The 21,171-nt window shown below is 42.7% G+C and overlaps 1 protein-coding gene across 1 annotated transcript in view; it reads left to right on the plus strand.

Moving 5' to 3' along the window:
- Positions 1 to 218: 218 nt before the first annotated feature.
- The window catches only part of pmfbp1 (polyamine modulated factor 1 binding protein 1), a 137,856-nt gene continuing 116,903 nt past the window's right edge, over positions 219 to 21,171 (plus strand). Inside the window, exons 1-3 of the mRNA XM_083777761.1 lie at positions 219 to 282; positions 13,146 to 13,233; positions 15,310 to 15,396. The gene's annotated coding sequence lies outside the window, so the exon portion shown is untranslated. The remainder of the gene's footprint in view (positions 283 to 13,145; positions 13,234 to 15,309; positions 15,397 to 21,171) is intronic.

The following is a 21,171-nucleotide window of genomic DNA, read 5'->3' on the forward strand; positions in this document are numbered from 1 at the left end:
AAACCCAATTATTGAGCCATTAGCATAATCATATTTCACATTTCATCTTCTCATCTGTTTTTTTCCCCCTCCCACTATATTTGATCCTGTCGGCTTTGGAGCTAATTTGAATCTGGTGAACTGTGCTGCTGCTGCCCTTGTCTTGGAAATGATCAATTTGAACTATGAAAAATATATGATTGCTGATTATTTGTTTATTTTCTCTCTTTTGTTTTAGGCTTTGGGGGTCGAGTCTGAGGACATTCACGCTGAAGGACCCAATCGGACACGGGTCTCACACACGTAAGTATTTATTGAGTTATGCCAAATAATTCCTACCCACATACATCTGTTACTGCAGTTGTATCCTACTGACTCACCAGCCAGTGAGGAGCCCCCACAGGGGGGGGACCTACTCCTCCCACCCAAAACTATAGTCACCTATAGTGACTGACAAATATCACCCTCCCCGCCCCGGCTTCCCTCCCACGCGTATAGGCGCTTGACGAAGCCGGATGCAGTGGTGGATTCGAACCCCCAGCCTTCGCAGTAGTGGTGGGCAGCCACCTGAGCACCAGACTGCTCTGTTTTTTACACATTTTCTTTGTCAAGAAAGAAAGTTTACTGCTTTTCTCGAATGATTTAGAACTTGTACCTAATAACTTCCTGAACACGACACACACACACACACACACACACACACACACACTCTGGTACTGCAGATATATCGGTATCAGCGCTGGCCCCGGGTACTTCCCTTCTCCCTGGGGAGGTGGAGCTCCCCGGGGAGTCACGACAGCACCGCTGTCCCCATAGCAATATGCAAATCTCCATGTGGTCGTCGTTGAGCGGAATCCTTGTATCTCCAAATTTTCAACTAATTTTTTTTTGTAAATTGATACCCTATAGTTTCATCATCACAGTCACACAAAATGTGTGAAAATAGCCGATCTACAATCTCACGACGTGTCGCATCGTGATGCGTGATGCTTGTAGATCGTCTGTTTTCACTATTGTAAAATGTTTTTTTTAAACAACAACGATAACAGGAATGGTTTTGGACAAGGTTTCCACCCGACAGCGCCGATATGATACTTCCCACCATGCAATGCTCCCAGGCTGTGTAAGACTTGTCCTGTCTCAACCTCACAAAGAGGTTTTGATGATAAGTTTCACACATTTTGACAAAACTGATGAAAGAGTAATTTGCTGAATCTGAAAACTTTGCGTTCATACATATGTATGGACGTGCTGTGTCTATGGACTGATTGCAGATTTCCCCGTCACTGTCTGGCCGAGACTGAAAACCCAGACTTATGTAAAACGGGTCCAATATTACCGGGCACTGAAGTGCCGCTAGGATTGGGTGCTTCCCTGATTGAATGTTAATGTTGTCTGGTTATGAAATTCACATTCTTTTTCCTAATTGACAGTAAGAAGTAACAAATCACACGTGTGAAAGTGCAGCACCGCCTTTCATATCAAGGATGAGGGACTTGGCTATCCTATGCACAGCTTTGTGTGTGTGTGTGTGTGTCTGTCTGTATATTATGAGCACGATGATGTTCTCATCATCAAAAATCATACAGACGGACATAACACAAAGCTGTGCGTTTTCATTGTGATGATGTACAGACGACGGTAGCGTCAAGAGAGCGCATAGACCAGGCGTCTCTTCCGGGTTTTTAAACAGCTGGTGGGTCTAAATGATGCTCACACGTGGCTTCAACTTGTAGCGTCATCAAAAAAACAGAATCACTTTGCCGACGCCAGGGGCACCATCAGGCGCTCAAAAGTGCGGGGACAATTTATTATAATTTTTTTGTTGCTCCGAAGAGTGTAACCAGTGGATGAGTCCTCCGGCTCCTCAGAATTTAATTTACTAACTAATATTTACAATCTAGTCTTTAACCAGCTAGTGCTTACAAAGTAATTTCTATTTAATAAGGAACATTCATGCCTACATGAAACATTGGATTGCATAAACATCACTTAGTAATAAGGAAATCAGAATAAATAATGAACATATAATAGAGAATACATTTTATAGTAGCATAATAGTATACACATAGATCTTCACGGGTTAAAAATGATGGACCCACACCCTAATGGACCCCTGAAATTGGTTCTGAGATCAGTGTAGCTGACATAAAATAAATAAAAACAGAAAGCTGCACCAGAATGACATTAAATCGCATGTTTATGATCACTCACGAGTCACACCATTGAGTCTACGAAGGTTTGATGCGTTTTGTGCGTGCGTGCTTTCTCGGCTTTCACTTTAACTGGGTCGGGAAAACTAAATACATAATTAGACCAGTCATCTCCCAATAGTGCGGGGACATATAGACGCTTCTGACCCTTCCTCCGGCACCTATGGCCGACGCTACAAGTTGAGGCCGCGCACGAGTGCCATTTTCATCCACCAGCTGCTTAAAAACCCAGTTCTAGGTGCTCTCTTGATGCCTCTTGAGTCGAGTCTTGACGCTACTGTATGGATACTGTAGGTCATAGACATATACACACAAAGCTGTGACGGTTCAACTTTTGAACATTTCTCGGGATATGTCCGTGTGGGCAAACGTGCCCCTTTCAACCGTAGCAATAAGGAGAATCCATGGATTACAGTTCTCATTGGCCACGACTGATTTCAGTTATTTAGATTCCATAAACTTGTTACTTGTTACTTGTTTGGAAGAATATAGCTAAGAAATGTATGGGATTCAATCTACATTATACCACCACCAAACTGCCAAACGTAGAGTTGCCAGAGTTTGGAGTAGGGCTCCAACTATCGATTATTTTCTGCAGCTTTAAGTGGTAAGTAGTAGCTACTAAGTACGAGAATCAACAAACAAACACGTCTTGACGGTAGGATGATAAACAAACTGTCAACACGGCTACCGGAAATCCTTGCCAGTCACGCTCCAAAATAAAGAATGAAACGGAAGTAGGGGGCGTGGCCAGGAATTCTGTGTATAGGGCCCAACAAAATATCCCAAAAGTGGCGTAAACATTTGTCGCTTCCAGCCTGCATCCTTGTTGTGGGGCAAGTAGGACCCTAGGAGAGACACAGACCAATCACTTTGCTAGAATGACATGACGAGCATGTAAATGTAAAGTAACAGTGACTTTTCCATGCTATTACACTACTAATGGTGCAGCATTTGCTCGGTTCATACTTGTGCCATAACAGAAGGACTTTAGAAGGGATTTTATTGTCTGGACTTTCTATCAAACAATCAAGTATCAGCTAATGAGACGGCGATGACGGTGCACAGAACGGTGGATGCATAACAGCCAAGCACTGGTCATTTAATTAAGCCACATACACATTTATATAATCTATGAGGTTTCTATTTTAATTGGGTGTCTAGCTGGTCATGTCATGATTTTATTTATATATCACTATTAGTATAATTATAATCCATCTACAACCCAGTGAGCTTGCAGATCAGCGATTTTCAATGAACAGATTTAACAGTTAAAAAACCACCCGATCTAAAATAAACATGGGGCATGAACGATTTCTGCAGATGTTCTCGCTAAGCAATTGCATGTAGGCCTATATAGTTTGTTCCTTCCATAAGGTAGGCTACTGCGCTGCGCATCAGTTGTAGCCTTGAAAGTGGGCCATTAGCTGTCAAAATCTTTCCATTCTGTGTGTGAGTGACGTGTGTTCATAATATCCCCGATTTTGCGGCGATAAAGCTCTCTTCCTAATAAAGCTCTCCGATAAAGCTCTCTTCCTTTCCGTTCAATCTTTAGTCGGAAAATGAGTAATTTTACAAACGCAAAGCGTGTGAATTGACATTCACGCCGTTCAGCTATGGTTCAGTCTGCCCCTCAACACGGTGAGGGGGCGGAGAGGTGCTCTCTATGATGAGACGTTGGTATGGTTCAGTCTGCCCCTCAACACGGTGAGGGGGCGGAGAGGTGCTCTCTATGATGAGACGTTCAGTCTGCCCCTCAACACGGTGAGGGGGCGGAGAGGTGCTCTCTATGATGAGACGTTGCTGGAAACTATAAGCAACTAGAAAAAGTGCCCTTCCGGGCACAGGTCTCCACCAGGTTATCCACAGATCCGTGCAGTTAGAGGTAAAAACACTTTTCGGCCAGTTATAGCGCCACCTTGAGGCTGAGTTGAAATTGTTCATGTGGCATTTCGTCCTCGGCCTAGTGGGAATGTGGGTGCACAATTTCACGGAAATCACGCGATGTGTTCATGATTTGCAGCATTTTGTTTGAAACTGAGCACTCCTGTGAACTTTGGAAGCCAATCTTAACCAATCAGGATGGAGTCTGATAAATCTGAAAGACCCGTTTCGTTGAATGGCTCTAGAGAGACTGTGTACCAATTTGCGTGATGTTTGGACAAAATCTGTAGGTGTACTGTGCAAAAACTTGTTTTGCACAAAGCGGCCTCCTGGTGGCGCTATAACAGGCCGTGCTGGAAAGTTTGGGGCAGAGGTTCATCGTTGGCATCCAGGGAGTGTGTGTGCAAAATTTGGCATCGACCGGGTTAACGGTGGCCGAGATTAGCTGTTCACGGACACACGGACACACACACGGACGGACGGACGGACGGACGGACGGACGGACGGACGGACGGACACGCGGACGGACGGAGTGCAAAACATACTCTCCCCACATGCCTTCGGCCTGGTGGAGACAATAATGTCAAAGTTTTAATTACTTTTTTTTTGTATTCAGACAGCCAGCAATGAGTAAAACGCTCCCCCCCCAAAAAAATGTAGTCTCTGTGACACTGCAGAAATGACTAACCAATCAGTAAGTAGACAGGCAAATCGACCAATGACAAAGCTTCTAGGTAAATCTTTGAATGCAGATTGCGGCCCCTAGATGTGTCACAGAGACTACATTGTTTTTGGGAGAGTTTTACCCATTGCAGGCTGTCTGAATACAAAAGAGTAAAGAAGAAAGAAAAATTAAAATTTTGACATATTATTGCTTATAGCCACTTTAATAGAAATGATACCACTGAAACCGATCAGCAACACTATGACATGCTCAAAATAGGGATAGATTATTAATATTATTAATACAAAAAATAATAATGATGATAATAAGGATTGATTATAGATCATTTTTATAATCGAGTGGAGTCAAACCTGCAGAGTAAAATGCTAAAGGCAGATCCGTATGTGGTGTCACACGGTAGTCGTCACAGATATGTGCTTTAAAGTCCCCAGCCAAAAGGTCAACGGATCATCAAACAACGTGCCGCTGTCGACAGTGAGGGGATTTACATCACACCTGGAGCGTCTCTAAAATGGCCGCGTGTACAATAACATATTAAAACAAGAAAGAAAGCAAATTAAGTGACTAAATCAGGTCTGGTGAAATGAAACGGGAGGCAGGTGGAGTGTGTGTGTGTGTGTGTGTGTGTGTGTGTGTGTGTGTGTGTGTGTGTGTGTGCCGCGTGTGCGCTTCTTGCCACCAGCGTCAACATTAAACACAGCGGATAGAAAACCACCCTCGAGGGTAACATCACTCTGCCAGGTGTGTGTGTGTGACTGTGTGTGTGTGGGGGGGGGGGGGAGGTATACATGAACTCATGGTGAAGCTTAAGTCTTTTATCTACTTTTCCCCATTTCCGCTGGTTTTGTTTATCTACACTAAGATTTATTTATATATTTGAGTTGAAATTGCGTTGAGCTGAGCACGCATGCATGGCATGGAAGCATGCGCACACACACACACACACACACACACACACACACACACACACACACACACACACTGATCTATCATTGTATTGATGTGTGTGGGTGTCACTTTTTATTTCCCATCTCCCTCCAATTATTTCATTATTTACCCCCCTTCCTTCATAATCTAAGTTTGTACACTTGACTAAACTCAAGTGTGTATTTTATTTTATTTTTATTTTTTTGTGTCAGGAGTACTCAAATGCTGAAAGTAAGTAACGGGTGTTGTGGGGGGAAAAAAGACATTGACAGAGTTTTATTTTTTATTATTTGGGGAGGAAGGCATGAGCAAACTCTGGCAACACATTTCCAAATCGTCACTGTCGGGTGGAAACCTTGTACGTCCAAAAAACTTTATTTATTAGTATTTCCTCCCAAAATTATAAAATAGTGAAAATAACTGATCTACACACTCACGATCCGTCACATTGCGCGTCATGAGCGTACAGATCGGCTATTTTCACTACTTTTTTGCGGCACTCTAGTATGATGTGTAGAGCATGTAATTTCAAATGCCTTTAAGTTATGTTAACTTCATGAACTAAATACAAATACTGTACATTGGACATAAAAAAAGACAATAAGATTTTAATACTAGTCATTAAGCTACTAATTTAGTAGCCTAATTAAAGCGGGTCATGTTTACATTTGGAATTGTAACATTGTAACAGCTGAACTAAATAAAATATCAATATTCTGATATTAACCTGAGGGCCGCATTAAGTCAAGGTGGGGTCCGCATGTGGCCGCCAGTTGCCCATGTATAGTGTGTAGAGCATTAATTCACGAAAAGTTTAGACATGGACATACAATGTTTCTTGCCTGACGGCGACAAAATTACACAAAGCGCTTGCGAGTGGAAGCGGCGCTGCGTCAGCTCCACTTCAACGTTTCACGTCTTCTCGTTAGGAGAAGAGAACAGATGAGTTGAGATGGATCACGTCTCACGTTTTGATTGTTATTCCACTTCCCCTGTCAGTCTACAGCGTACACGCCGTGTCTCCGTGGTAATGCTGAGGAGCGCAGAATGCTCTTTGATGACGGGAGAGTCACTACATTGACTCCCCTTTCCCACTGCAAGAACTAAGTGAACCGTTGTCGTGCGTCGAGTATAGTATTTCACAGGTTCTGGATTTGTACCCATTTACGCTACGGCTTAGTTTCAGATAAGGTTCGCAGTCAGAAATGTTAAAGCATCTGTATAGCGAACTGAACTGTATGTCGGGTGTTCACTGTTCAGCCAGTGCCTCCGAGATGTTCTGCCTTCACGGACAAGTTGGGCTACCGTGATTGGTCAGACATTCCACATCGTTTCCACATTCATTCAGCCCAACTTTAAGTTCATTCTGTCACCAGTTAAGCGTGTAAAAAGTGAAAAGAGGTGGTGGTTTGGAAGAGACTTCCAGGAGGTACAAACACCTCTAGTGATCATTCATAAACACAACCTAGTGCTAAAACCTCCCTCATAAACTCCCCATGCACAGTATGTTGTGGTCGTGACTCGTGATATCCAGGTGTGTTTTCTCTGCTTCAGTCAGAGCCGACAGCACGAGCGGTGGTGGCGGTCAGGCTCTGGCTTCCAGAACACTGACACTTGTCTGTCCACCGTTCAGGGAGTTGTTTGGGTAGCCGTCCCGAACTCAACTAACGTTGGTTGCTCTGGACTGATGTATGCAGCTATACTGTACCTTTACTGTCTCAAAAACACCCCACCCCCTTTTTCTCTCTCTCTCTCTCTCTCTCTCTCTCTGTCTCTCTCCCCCCCCCCCCTCTGCGGAGGCCAAAGGCTGGGAGTAGGGGGTGGTGGTGTGTCTCTTTTTCTCCATATTGACTCTCTCAGGTTGGACTTCTCTCTTCTCTTATTAAGGCAAGCTAAACTGATCAATACACACTGGCCTGGTGGGCTGTGGACACTCTCTCTCTCTCTCTCTCTCTCACTCGCTCGCTCACTCACTCACTCACTCACTCACTCACTCACTCACTCACTCACTCACTCACTCACTCACTCACACACACACACACACACACACACACACACACACACACACACACACACACACACACACACACACACACGATACATGTCCATGATATTTCTCTCTTACTACTTACGTTTTTACAAGCTGGAATAAATTGATTAATAAATAACTTTGAATATAAAACTTGAACTGTATCAATCTTGAAATGTTGTTCTTATTTCACAGTGCCAAAAACTATACAGGTATTAAAAACAGATTGACCTTCCACTGTAGCGTTAGGAAGGGACTGCACACTCCTGACGAAGTCACACGACGAAACAGTTAATACAGTTTGATGCATAGTGGGGGGGGGGAGGGGGGGAGTGTGCAGTCCTTCCTAACTCTACGGTGGAAGGTCATATATATATATGTGTATATATCATGTATGCAAAGCACCTGACGAAGCCAAACGGCGAAACGTGTCGTGCAATAAAAGAAAAAACTTGTCCTGGAGTATCTGGAGTGTGCAGTCCCTTCCTTTCACTGGGGAAGTTCTCTTTGGCCTGAATCTTTTGGCCTGATATATATATATATATATATATATATAGAGAGAGAGAGAGAGAGAGAGAGAGATACTTTTTAACAACTTCTTTATTCTTTAAAAAATCAGTTACAAACTACAATTGGATCTTACCCGATTTCTTTACAGCAATTCATTTACAAAAGTGACTCCCTCATCATTTACAGAAAAAAGCACACGTTCATAATCCCAAACACCCTTAAAAACCTCCAATTCATCCATCCACAACATTTGTATTCAAACAAAACTCTTGCTTTGACTAAATTAAAAAAAAAGATTAACAATCACTCCTCCATCCATTTCTTCTTTCCTACTTAAAGAAGTCACCAATTTTGCCTGTCCAAATAGGTCATTTAGTAATTTACCTTTCTTCTTATTTTTCCTAACATACCTATAACCAAAAATATACATTTGTTTCGTAAAAACCTCTCCAAAGGCCGTCAAACAATAGAGCGTTGCAGTCTCACCCTCTACCGTTAATTTTCCTTTTCAAAAAGTATTTTATTTAGAGACCTTTTAAGCCTGAGTGACTTAAATATGGATTTCAATCTTGCACATAGGAAAGAGAGAGATTTCTTAATACTTTAGATTTATAAATTAATTATTCATTTAACCATCTGTGGCGTGACTTTATTTTTTATTTTTTGGGTGATCCATGATAACATATCAATACTAATATCTCCCATTCCTCAAGAGAAGTGTCATTAATTCAATAGTAAAGGGCTCAGAGGCCTAGTGAGTCAGGCCTCAACCACTGCTATGCACCAACCACCACAAACACACCCACTGTCTGCACGTCTCCTATCTGCCTTATGGGTATGACAGGACAGCCACCGCAAGCAGCCTGGAAGTCAGCCTCAGTAGAAAGTGGTCTAGCGGCACAATGTTTGCCTGAGGCAATAAACCAAAACGACAACAACCAAATACTGTTTTAGTATACAGTATAACTAAAAACAAAAGATACTTCAGTAAATAGGCCTTCTCAGACTGGGAGCGACTGACACGCCTAGTAATTCATGAGAGACGTTGCATTCATTTTGGAATGCGTATAGAAGTTGAGGGGGCGATTGCGCAAGTGCATTTTCACTGGCGCTTTCCTGTGAAATTGTCGCGGGCGTGCTCGTTTCGTGCGCACGCCCGCGGGCGACTAGACCGGGATTGTTGTGAGCTGTGGTGAGCTCCCTCATGAGCAGACCTGGAGCAGACCTGCCGCTGATCCAGGCGACAACGCCTGCGTCACTCGCTCCCTGTCTGAAAGGACATTTAGACTGCATATTAAGTTCACCCCCCAAATCTTTCTATTGATTCCTCACCCCATGGAGCCTTGAATTCATGGGGATTCTTTTGTTTTTGTCGCATTCGTCGCCAATAATTTGCTGGCCAGTGGAGACCTCCTACCTCCTCTTGTTATAAGTTGTTATGCATAATTATAAACCTTTTTTAATGAGCCTTATTAGTGCATTATAATGGATTATAAATAAGCAATATAATGCATTACAGACCCAGCCTTAATATACAGTCTTCCCAAAACGTCCCCATATTTCTTTACATCCTCATGCACTTGCATATATTTTTTAAACCTAAACATTAGGGGGAAAGATATACATTTACTTACCCATCTTACCCATGCAGATTGTGTCCTGGCCTGGGTCCACTTTAGCCAGTCATGTTATTGTACACAGACATCTGGTCATAAATACATATTTTATTTATTTTAATTAAACGTTTGTTGTTTAAAATCGTAGTTTGTTACATGAGGCAAACACTGTGTCGTATAGTGTTACATGATTAGTGTTGATATTTCCTTGTTTGTGTTCTGATTCGATGTGTTTTTAAATAGTTACATTTGAAACTTACTTAAAATCACAAATATATGCATATCATATCATAGCCCCTATAGCTTGACACTGGCATCTCCTCTGTTGTGTGTTGTGACACCTGCAGGGTTGCAATGTGGACATGGAGCTGTCAGAGATGGAGTGAGGAGGAGGACAGAGTGCATCTGATAACCAGTAGCAGTGGGGTGTAGGCAGTGGTTATTAGACTTACTGTAGCTGCAGGCTGCAGATTATACCCAGAGTCAGTTACCTGGCCGCCAGTTTTCTGAAAAAGCTATGTTTCTATGTCAGTCGTTCTTCGATTTTTCAAAAATAGCAGACCTACAAGCTCGTAGCGCGCCACTCGGTGGCACGATATGAGCTTGTAGATCTGCTATTTTTCAATAGCTAAAGCATAACATAGTGCTAACACCAAAAGGGGTTCCCGCCCAAAATGGGTTAAAGCAAGCTCGCCCTCGTTTTTTCCGCCGACCTATTCGTTTGTATTTGTTTTACTAAGAATAAGGTTAGAAATATGTTTAAGGTTATGCATATTGCATAGTTTTACTGGGGTTACGTTTTAAGAATAGGGCTAGGTTTTGGCACAGTTTTACTGAGGTTATAAGGTTGGAAAAAAGGTTAGGTTTAACCGCTTAAGCATAGTTTACTTAGGTTACGTTTAGGAATACCAGGCTGAGCACTTCCGCCGGCTGTACGCCCGCGGTGACTGGACTCTGTGGTCGACACTCGCTGACACTCTGCACCTTATTCCTGCATGTAAAACGTGTTTTGCTCAGGTATACTTACTCACCTTATGTCTTACCTCAGGTACGTACCGCACCGGATAGATACGCAGTACTTTGTGTAAATATGTAGATCCTTTGTTTGTTTTTATCTCTCCCCCTCTTTCTCTTATGATGGAGCTTGCACAAAGAAAGAATTCCACCCACTGTTGTGACAATAACGTTGATCATGGTGGGAATAGACTTTTTACATGAGTAAAAATATCAATACCACAATGTAGAAATAGTATGTTAGGTAGTAGAAGTAAAAGCCATGAAATTTGTACAACATTTTTTAAGTATTAAAGTACCAACAGTAAAAAAATGCTATGCCTCTCTGCCTCTCTCTGAGGTTGTGAGGAGGGTAGGGCAGAGAGTGCAACCTGTGTGTGTGTGTGTGTGTGTGTGTGTGTGTGTGTGTGTGTGTGTGTGTGTGTGTGTGTGTGTGTGTGTGTGTGTGTGTGTGTGTGTGTGTGTGTGTGTGTGTGTGTGTGGGGGGGGGGGAAGCGTGCCAGGCGGTGCCATCTGGCAGCTTGTCAGGGCTCCTCTCATTAACAGAGAGGTTAATTGCTGTGGCAGCTCCCTGTTCGTGTCAGACATCACCCTGGGGACACGCGCACACACACACACACACACACACAAGCGCTGCATTGTGTGTGTGGCACTGCGTGTATATGCGCGTGCCAGTGCCACTGTACCAGCCTGCCACTTTACTCTTTAATCAAATGGTTAACAGGAACCTGCTATATATTAGCCCTGGCATGCTGTGTGTGTGTGTGTCTGTGTGTGTGTGTGTGTCATATGCACATGTTTGTATTCTTATGAATTATGCCTCGCTGCTGTAATGATGTAGAAAGAATTGGGTTTACAGAACCAATGTTTATAGCCCTCAGGGCACATGCACGCATGCACACACGTACACACACACACACACACACACACACACACACGCACACACACTGGGGGCCAGGGGTGGGGGTGGCAATTTGCATGTTATTACTGCATATTCATGACTAATTTTGTTAGTCTTGCCTAATAGGCCTGAGTGACAGCTTGAGAAATTGAGAACCTTCTTTAATCACACAGACACACACACACACACACACACACACACACACACACACAGGCAGTTAGGCACACACACAGGCACGCATTTGGTCTCACTCCCTGTCCTGACAATAATCATCACAACACTTAAGGCTTTGATTACGAATTCCAAGCTCGTTATTTATTCAGCCTCCCAGATATATGACTTCAATGTATATAACGCAATTTATCAAACACACATACGTGTGCACGCACGCATTCACGCAAGCACACACACACTCACACTTGCATCAATTTGTCAGTCCATCTTGAAGAAAATTATAGGAAATATATGTAAATACAAAATGTTTTAACATAAGATGTTTTGTGTGTGTGTGCGTGTGCGTGTGCTTGCGTGTCAATGGAAAAACAAAATAGCCTTTCTTATCTTGGCTACTAGCAAAAGTGTCTGTAAACCACACGCACGCACAACCACACACACACACACACACACACACACACACACACACACACACACACACACACACACACACACACACAGACAGACAATCCATCCCTGAAAGCCCACTGCCCCCCACTGTGCAGGGGAAATAGGGATGAAATTGGCTGCAGTTTCTTTCTATTCAAAACCTTCTCTCTCCTTTCAACCTGTTCCCATTTCAGACCATTTGGTCCCTGAATAACCTCCGCCAAATTTGGCTACTTTTAAACTTTTTATTTGTCTTCCACCGAGCAGGCGGCAAAATAGCTCATGAAATGAGGCATGTAATTTTGCAAAATTTTCAGCAACATCCGTCCAAAATGTCTTAGAAATCACACCCTTTAGTCAAGTAACCCTTTAGTCAAGTATGGTAAATGGTAAATGGTGCATTTATATAGTGCCTTTATCCAAGGTGCTTTACATAGATTGTGCATTACATTCACGCATTCATGCACACCGATGGCAGCGGAAACCAATGCAAGGCACCAACCAGGACATCGAGAGCAATTAGGGGTTCAGTGTCTTGCTCAAGGACACTTCGACACTAACTCTGGGGGAGCCCGGGTTCGAACTGGCAACCTTGTGGTTACCATTCGGGCCGCTCTACCCCTGAGCCACCGCCGCCCCCCTTTCCTTTTGAAACACATAAACTGTGCATTTATTTGGAGAAGGATTCTGCAGGTGTGTACAGTATATCGTCACCCATTTTGTTAAATGTCTTCTAACTCTCCCCCCCCCCCCCCCTCTCTCTCTCTCTCTCTCTCTGCTGTAGGCCTGTCCATCTGAAGGCTGAAGCAGAAGATCTTCTAACCCTGCAGCTCAACAACAAGCAGCTGAACATCTTGAGTGTGGAAAAGCAGGTCAGTGACAAGTCCTGGAGAATGGAAATAGGTGCACCAATTATGGTAGGGATTCTCAACCCCTCGTTTTTGGCTGGGGACCCCTGGAAATGCTTTGGCGTCTCGGAAATGTAGTGCGCTGCACTCCACTTAGTGTGAATGCGTCACTGCTGTGTCTCCATTCTCTCTGGACTATAACATCTAGCTGGTGAAATTAAACTATTCCTCATTTTACTGGGAACCCCCCCCCCCCCCGAGGGCCCCTGCTGGGGTCCCTGAACCCTACTTTGAGAACCACTGCTAGTGTTATAACTCAATACAGGAAGGTGTATGTTTTACTTTTAACTGGCCGTTTTGTTTGTAAATAAGGGACACTCGCTCTACAGGGCGCGCTACAGTGCTCATAAAACCGAGCACATTCCCGGTGCGTATATCCGATCGCATGAGAGTGACAGCCAATAATAAGAAAGTGAAGGTGACATTGCATAGTAAACAAGTAAAACTAACAATATTTCCATCCCAACTTTAAATCATATAAAAAAGGGAGGGAGCATTTACACAATCAGTGCTGTTGGAAACCTGCATAAATCTCTTGCCTTCATATTATTATTATTACTTATTTATTTATTTTCGTAAGTGAATCCTCTATTTCACTATACATACAGTGTCACACAGTGTCAAGAATAGACAATATGCAATATCTTAGATCTGCTTTATTTCTTATTTAATTTAAATGTTTTGCAATTGAATCCTGAAAAATGACATTTTTGGACATACAAGGTCTCCACCCGACAGGAACAATGACAAAACCGTGCAACATTCTTGTTATTGTTTAAACACTGCGATGCAGAGTGTGTTTCCTCTGTGTCTTTTTTCTTTTTACTTCTTTTTTACGATATTGCTTTGGCGCTGGAAGCGCTCTGCGTGCAGCCTGGTTTTAACGGGGAGACGGGGCGTGTGTGATGAATTACACCAGCAGCCTATCTCACAGCCCTGGGTAACAAACATGGCGTCCACTCGAGTCGCCAGCCAGGATTAAAGGCCAGGTTTTTTTCCTTTCTTTTTTTACGGCCTTCCTACACCTCCTAACAGGGTGTCACTAAATTATACCCACTGCTGTTTTACTGTCTTCTGTGGCTTATGGTTTAAGAAACACACACACACACACACACACACACACACACACACACACACACACACACACACACACACAGGGTCTGGCATTAATGCCCACACATTCCTTAATGTGCACACATACACGCAGGCATACATACTCTTGGTGCTTGTGGTAAACCCAGGCTTGTTGGTTGTTTATGTGTGTGTTGGCTGGTTCACTTGGTTGTTTATGTGCGCCTATGAGTGGACTCATTTGCAGCGGTACTAATTAGTGGTTTGTGTGTAGATTAGAGAGGCTTAAGGAAACAAGCAGAGTTGACTCGCTGAATCATATTTTGACACAAGGATGCGTGTTTTATTCCTTCTGCACCAGATGTTGACTGTTTTTTCCCGTCCCTTTTCTCTCCCGCACAGGCCTTGTTAACTACCATTAAGCTTCATATTCTCAGTATGTTATCCAAATGTGTTCTTGCGGTTCCATATTTAACCGTCACATTATCTTTGAAGCAGACAAGACGAGTAGATCAAATGTTTTGTCATATTAATGGTCATAATGGTATGGTACGATGCCATGTCAACAACTCAACATTAGTGTAACAGTTTTTTTCCAAACCTGGGATACATCATCACGGGTTATGGGGGCAACATTTTATCGAATAAATAAATGTAATCTATCACAAAAATAAATAAATTGATAATCGATCATTTAACCCATTTTTGGCGGGAACCCCTTTTGGTGTTAGCATTATGTTATGCTTTAGCTATTGAAAAATAGCAGATCTACAAGCTCATAGCGTGCCACCGAGTGGCGCACTACGAGCTTGTAGGTCTGCTATTTTTGACAACAACTGACAGAAACATAGATTTTTCAGAAAACTGTCAGGATGTAGAAAACATTTTTAGAATCTGATCTCAGGTCAAAATGGGTTAATGAAATAATTAATAAATAACCTGTACCTATTTTTGGGCGTGGCATTATAGGTGAACAGAAGAGAGCCGGAGGAAGAAACCGGAGGTGGACAAACCATTAGAAAGAGGGCTGAAGATGCAGTCATTTTGAATGATCAGGTAACGTCCGTCTACTTTGTTGACCGTGGTCCCCCTCCTTTTCCCACCTCTATACACTAGGCTACATCTCTTCATCAAAAATAGCTGATCCACTAAATGTTTGTCTATTTTCTATGCCCAGAATAGGGGCCCTAGAGTTCATGTGGTTACACTTCAAACTTCATAGCAGTCTGTTTAACTAAGTAGAATTGTTGCTGTCGGGAATGTTTTCTTGGTAAATGAATGCCTTATAATTGCCTTACTTCAGCCATTAGCACTTGACCTTTAGATAAGATGACAATGCAGACATATACCGTGGCCATTTGTTCTCATGTTTTATTTCTGATTTTGTGTTGATAGATCGGTATATTGGTTAGACTGGCGCTAGGTTCTTGGTTCATCAGGGATCCTTTTTTTACTGAGGAACTACACTGTCTCGCTCTGGATAAGAGCATCTGCTAAATGGCCTCACACAAAACTATCAGAAATAGCCAATCCAAAACCTCAAAACGTGTCGGTAAGATAAGGTTAATTGGGTCTATAATGCATTATAAGCAGGCTTCATAAATGCAATATATTGCTTTATAAATGTGCGTATAGTGAATTATAGGCCCAACCTTAATGTACAGTCTTACCCAGGGGGCCACAATTGTTAAATGACTTGAAGTCGGGGGGCCAGAAGACTGTGACAAACCGTTTGATCATTTGTTGTGTGCTATATAGGACACAACAATGAACAACATTATTATTTACATTTTGGTAACTTATCAGGGCCTGCTTCATACTGCATTCATGCATTTTGATGTTTGATAGTATATTCTCTGTGCTAGTCCTTTTATAGTCCACAGACTTTCATTTTGATCGAGAAAATAGGAAGTAGATATATTTCATTTTTCAGTGTGTTCTGTGCATGGGTCCCTGGCATGGAAGTATCTTCTTGAGAAGAGTAGTGGAGACATATACATGAAAGATTTTTGTTTATGTTATTTTATGAGCACCCAAGCGCAAGCTCTTGTGATGTTTTTCATGAACCATCATTTGAGAGTTAGACGATCATTGAGCCCAGGACGCTGTTGAGGAGGGATGAAACATACTGTGTAAAACCTCCAAGTGGAGAAGATGGAAGATAGAAAAAATCCACTAAAAACTAAAACGACTAATGGATGCAGAATGGGAATTATTTTTTTGGTGTAATGGGCAACATTCACTCAAAACTGAAATGTGCTCGTTTTTTCATAACGCCAACCTCCTGCTGCCTCCTGCATAATGTGCAGTTTCTAAACAGGTCGCAGGACCGCTGAGTGATTTCCAAGGAACAGGGCCATTTGTATGCACAGGCTAGGCAAATGACTATGTAAAGATGCTTTAGATCGTGTGCGTGTGTACGAGATGATTCGATGAAGTCACACCATGGGAGCCATCCGAGGCTAGCAATGGATGCTAAAAACAACGGACTGAAAATAGAATACTATTAATTCTGGATTATATGATATTAAAGAAACCTGAGATCTCTGGTGGAGCTGTTGCCCCCACGACCCGACTATGGATAAACGGTTGAAGATGGATGGATGGATTTAAGCAATAATCCCAAGAAATCACAGGTCTGGCATATATTGTGTTAACATTGGAGAATCTGTTCCAGGGGCCACGTAAAGGTCTTCTGGAGCCGTGTTTGGCCCGCACCAGTTGAACGGCCCCTACCAGTCCTTATCCCAACTTACATGTAAATTGGGGTAGAGTGGCCGGTAGAGCGGTCAGATGGAATACGGCGAGGTTCCCAGTTCGATCCCGTGCTCCCCCAGAGTTAGTGTCGAAGGGTCCTTGAGCAAGACTCCTGAACCCCAAATTGCTCTCAATGTGCAGGTTGGTGCCTTGCATAGTTTCCTCCGCCATCGGTGTATGAATGTGTGTGTGTGTGTGTGTGTGTGTGTGTGTGTGTGTGTGAATGGTTTAATGTAATGCACAGTCTATGTAATGAGCTTTGGATAAAAAGCACCATTTACAAATGCGGCATTTAAGTGCAGCTAGTCATTATAAGCCTGCCACTATACCACAGCTCAGCCTGTACTCTGCATCGTAGAATTGGACTGAATGAACCCTAGCGCAACCCCCCCCTATGCTGGGGCGAACATTTGCCAAAAAGCTATAGCTATAACTACACAGTTACAGATGTACGGTAACCACATGAGGAGAGGAGCCATAGCGATATCACAGTCGCAGATGTAACTACATCAGTTGGGGTCAGTTGATATAGCTTTACTTTGTTTCCTTATGCAATCTGTTGGTACTAGTTGGTACTAGTTATATAGTATTAGCATCTATCTAGTCTACCATATATGTACCAGATATTTTGTAAGATACTCTACCATACCGATTGGTTTAAATAATGTTTTATTCAGGGAAACAAGCTTTAGTGGAATAACACAGAAACCGTCTCCGCCTGTGAGTGGTTTGTTGGTGAGATCGTGCTGGAAGCTTCTCTTTGTTTGTCCTGCTCAACGTTGGCCTCGAGACGAGACGTAAACACCAAAAAAGAACAAAAAAAACACAAAGAAAACTACAAATCAACAGAACTCATCTTGTCTTTGGCTCACAACTTAAGGCTAGCAAAAACAAATGCGTGCACACCCAAGAATTCGAGCACGCACGGACGCACGCGCACACACACACACACACACACACACACACACACACACACACACACACACACACACACACACACACACACACGCACCAACCAGAGACAGAAAGAGGGGGAGAGAGAGAGAGAGTGCTACATTTACTGAAATTAAACATTTTCTCATCAGCCTGAGGGTGTAACGGGCCTCACTAATGTATTATTCATCCCCACTTCACAAAGGAACATTAATCAATTATGAAGATATGAGGATCTTAAAGTATAGAGGAGAGAGGAAGAGCCAGGCCGCTTCTATTAATATGCAGCCGCAATCCTGAGTCCCCCACAACACACTCCACACAGCCCACCCCTCCCCTGTCCAACGCTCCTCAAATCAATATTTTGCAGATTAATTTGGAGCGGTTGTGGCGAGATGGAAGGAGGGGAGTGGGAGGGGGCATGAGTGGCTGAGGTCTGAATTAAGGTGAAGTGTTTTGTTGTTTTTTATAACTACTTTTTATTATGTTTTGAAAATATGTGTGCATGTGCGCACGTATGCATGCGGTGTGTGCACGCTCACCGGGTATGTGTGCTCTCCTTTCCATAGTAGTGGCTTAACATTTAAAATCTACACGTAGTTATATACGATATTATTACATCTGATCAATATTATCCAACGCTTGCTCCATGCGCTACCCGCCCCTCTATACCACGAAGCACGCTGGCTGAGCCAGGCTAGATTATAGAGCTGACTATATTAATTGTTTCTCTCCCGTGCCAGATTTGACCTGGAAAAGACTGCTCTCAGTATTGGGGCACCAGGTTCCTGGAACGTCTTGCAACGCGACCTTAAACTGAATACAGTAGTACCTATTGGCCATTTTAGGAATTTACTCAATAGCTAAATTAGCTGAATGCAACTGTTTTAACTGATTGCTGTCAACAGATTGTTTTTTTGTTGTTCTTAACATGTTGATCCTTAATTTATCTGTACTAGAACGGTGCCCATTGGGCACTGGTCTACTTGGAACGATGCAAGTTGGAAATGCATGCCCCACCCACGAACGTTCACACACACAAAGACTTTTAAATAATTGTTGAATTCCACTCCAGAAAGAGGAATAGTAGCAACTAGATAAAGTGCCCCTCGGGGCACAGGTCTCCACCAGGGCAGGTCAGGTTGTGGCCTCCTGATGGCGCATAATAGGCCAATGTGAAAAGGATGTGTGTTTTGCAAAAATCCACCTGTTGGTGGCGCTATAACAGGCCATTGTGAAAAGGGTGGGATATATTCCTCAGCCTAGTAGGAAAGTCTGAAAGATTTCACGTAAAATTGCACACTGCATTCATGATTTTAGGCGTTTTGTTCAAAACGGGCCAATCCTGCAAACTTTAAAAGCCAATCTTTGCCAATTAGGATGGAATATAAAATATCGGCCAGATATGGTCTTGAAGACATGACTGTAAGAGATAGCGTGTAAAAATAAAAAAAAACTAAATCGAGAAAATAGCAGATGACATTCATTATTCGTTGTGCAAATAAATAAATAAATAACATAAATCACTAATCGTTGTACAAGTGGCTTAAGTGGTAACATGATCCAGTGAGTCCATCCTGATTGAGGTATACACGGGTACATGTACAGTACATGAACAGTCTAATGGGTACACGTATAGGCTCTCAAGCTCACTGGAGACAGAGGGGTGCAGCCCTGGGGTGACTGACTGGCACAGGCTGGCACCAGCTCCGCTCAGCTCATCTGGTTAACGACGCTAATTACACCCAACAGACGTCTAATGATGATGTCGAAATTTAAGAGCTACAGCAGCGCGGCACAGCATGGAGAGAGGGGTGGGGTGGGGCGAGGGGTGGGGTGGGGGGTGTTTAGCATCCGATCGTGAGCATCTGTTATGTGCATGGGATGGATGAATGATAAATGGACCGTGCACACGCGACGCGCACGCGACGCACACAAAGAGCTCCGTGATAAATGCCTGCAGCTTAACTTTTACTTCATTCCAATTTGAACCTGTAGCAGCGATCAAGGACACGCTCTCACGAGCACGTATGTGCGCACACGCGCACACACACACACACACACACACAGAGTGCTAATTGAATAAATATACACATCCCCTAACAAGCAAGCTAATTACTTATGCTAATCAGCTTGGATAAGACCATTAACCCCATAGAGCGATCCAGGCAGGACTCGTGTGTGTGTTTATCTACGCCTGAGAGCATATCGGAGACGCTTAAAAATAATAATAATAATAAAACAACAACAGCACGTTAATTAGTTTTCAGTGACAGGCTATAGCATTCACAGTTTGTCCATGGTGTTTTTGTTTTGTGTTTGATGGGAAGTCATGGGCTTTTTGATGCTAAAGAAATAAATGCTGCTTTTTTGATTAATTGAATAATTGAGAAGCGCATTTTTAATATGTTTTTGATATATCAAAACCACTTTCATCCCTATAGACAAAAGGTATCCTTCCTCCAAGTTGTACTGCTTGTCAAAGTGTAAATTGCAGACTTGAAAAGAAAAGAATCCAAGGCACTCCGTCTTTGGTGAAAAATTAAATAGTTTATTTGATGATGAGCAAGGCGAATAAATAACAGGACCTACGCGTTTCGACCAAAAGGTCTTCGTCAGGGTCTATCTATCCACTTTAATCCCTATTTTATATGTTGTTGCCTGACATACAAGCTTGTAGAACTACATAGATTGACTACATACTAGTTTTGACATTTCTAATGTTTTTGAAACATTGTGCCTGCAATAACATGCCCAAAATTGGGATTGTTAATTAACCGATTATTTTATTATAAACTATTATTAACAATTTTGTATAAGCGATTAATTATATTTGTTCAATTATCTGTTGAACCTCTAGTGTGCTGTGAGTCTGCCTTTTTATGTTTGAAAATGTAGCCAAGTTGAAAGTGGTTGAAAATCAGGCACGCGTCAATCGCATAATTGTTGATAAATTATACCGACGATGTCGTCACAATAGTCAAATAATGGTGGATATATTGTCCAAAGCCATATATGGGCCAGGCTCTCCTATCTATATTAACAAGTCTAAAGTTGTCACGTGCGAAAAAGATGTGCGCAAAGCCAATGAAAAGATGTGCCACTAGCCAATGAAAAGATGTGCCACTAGCCAATGAAAAG

The sequence above is a fragment of the Protomyctophum parallelum genome (assembly GCF_964188405.1).
Source record: "Protomyctophum parallelum genome assembly, chromosome: 12".
NCBI lineage: Eukaryota > Metazoa > Chordata > Actinopteri > Myctophiformes > Myctophidae > Protomyctophum > Protomyctophum parallelum.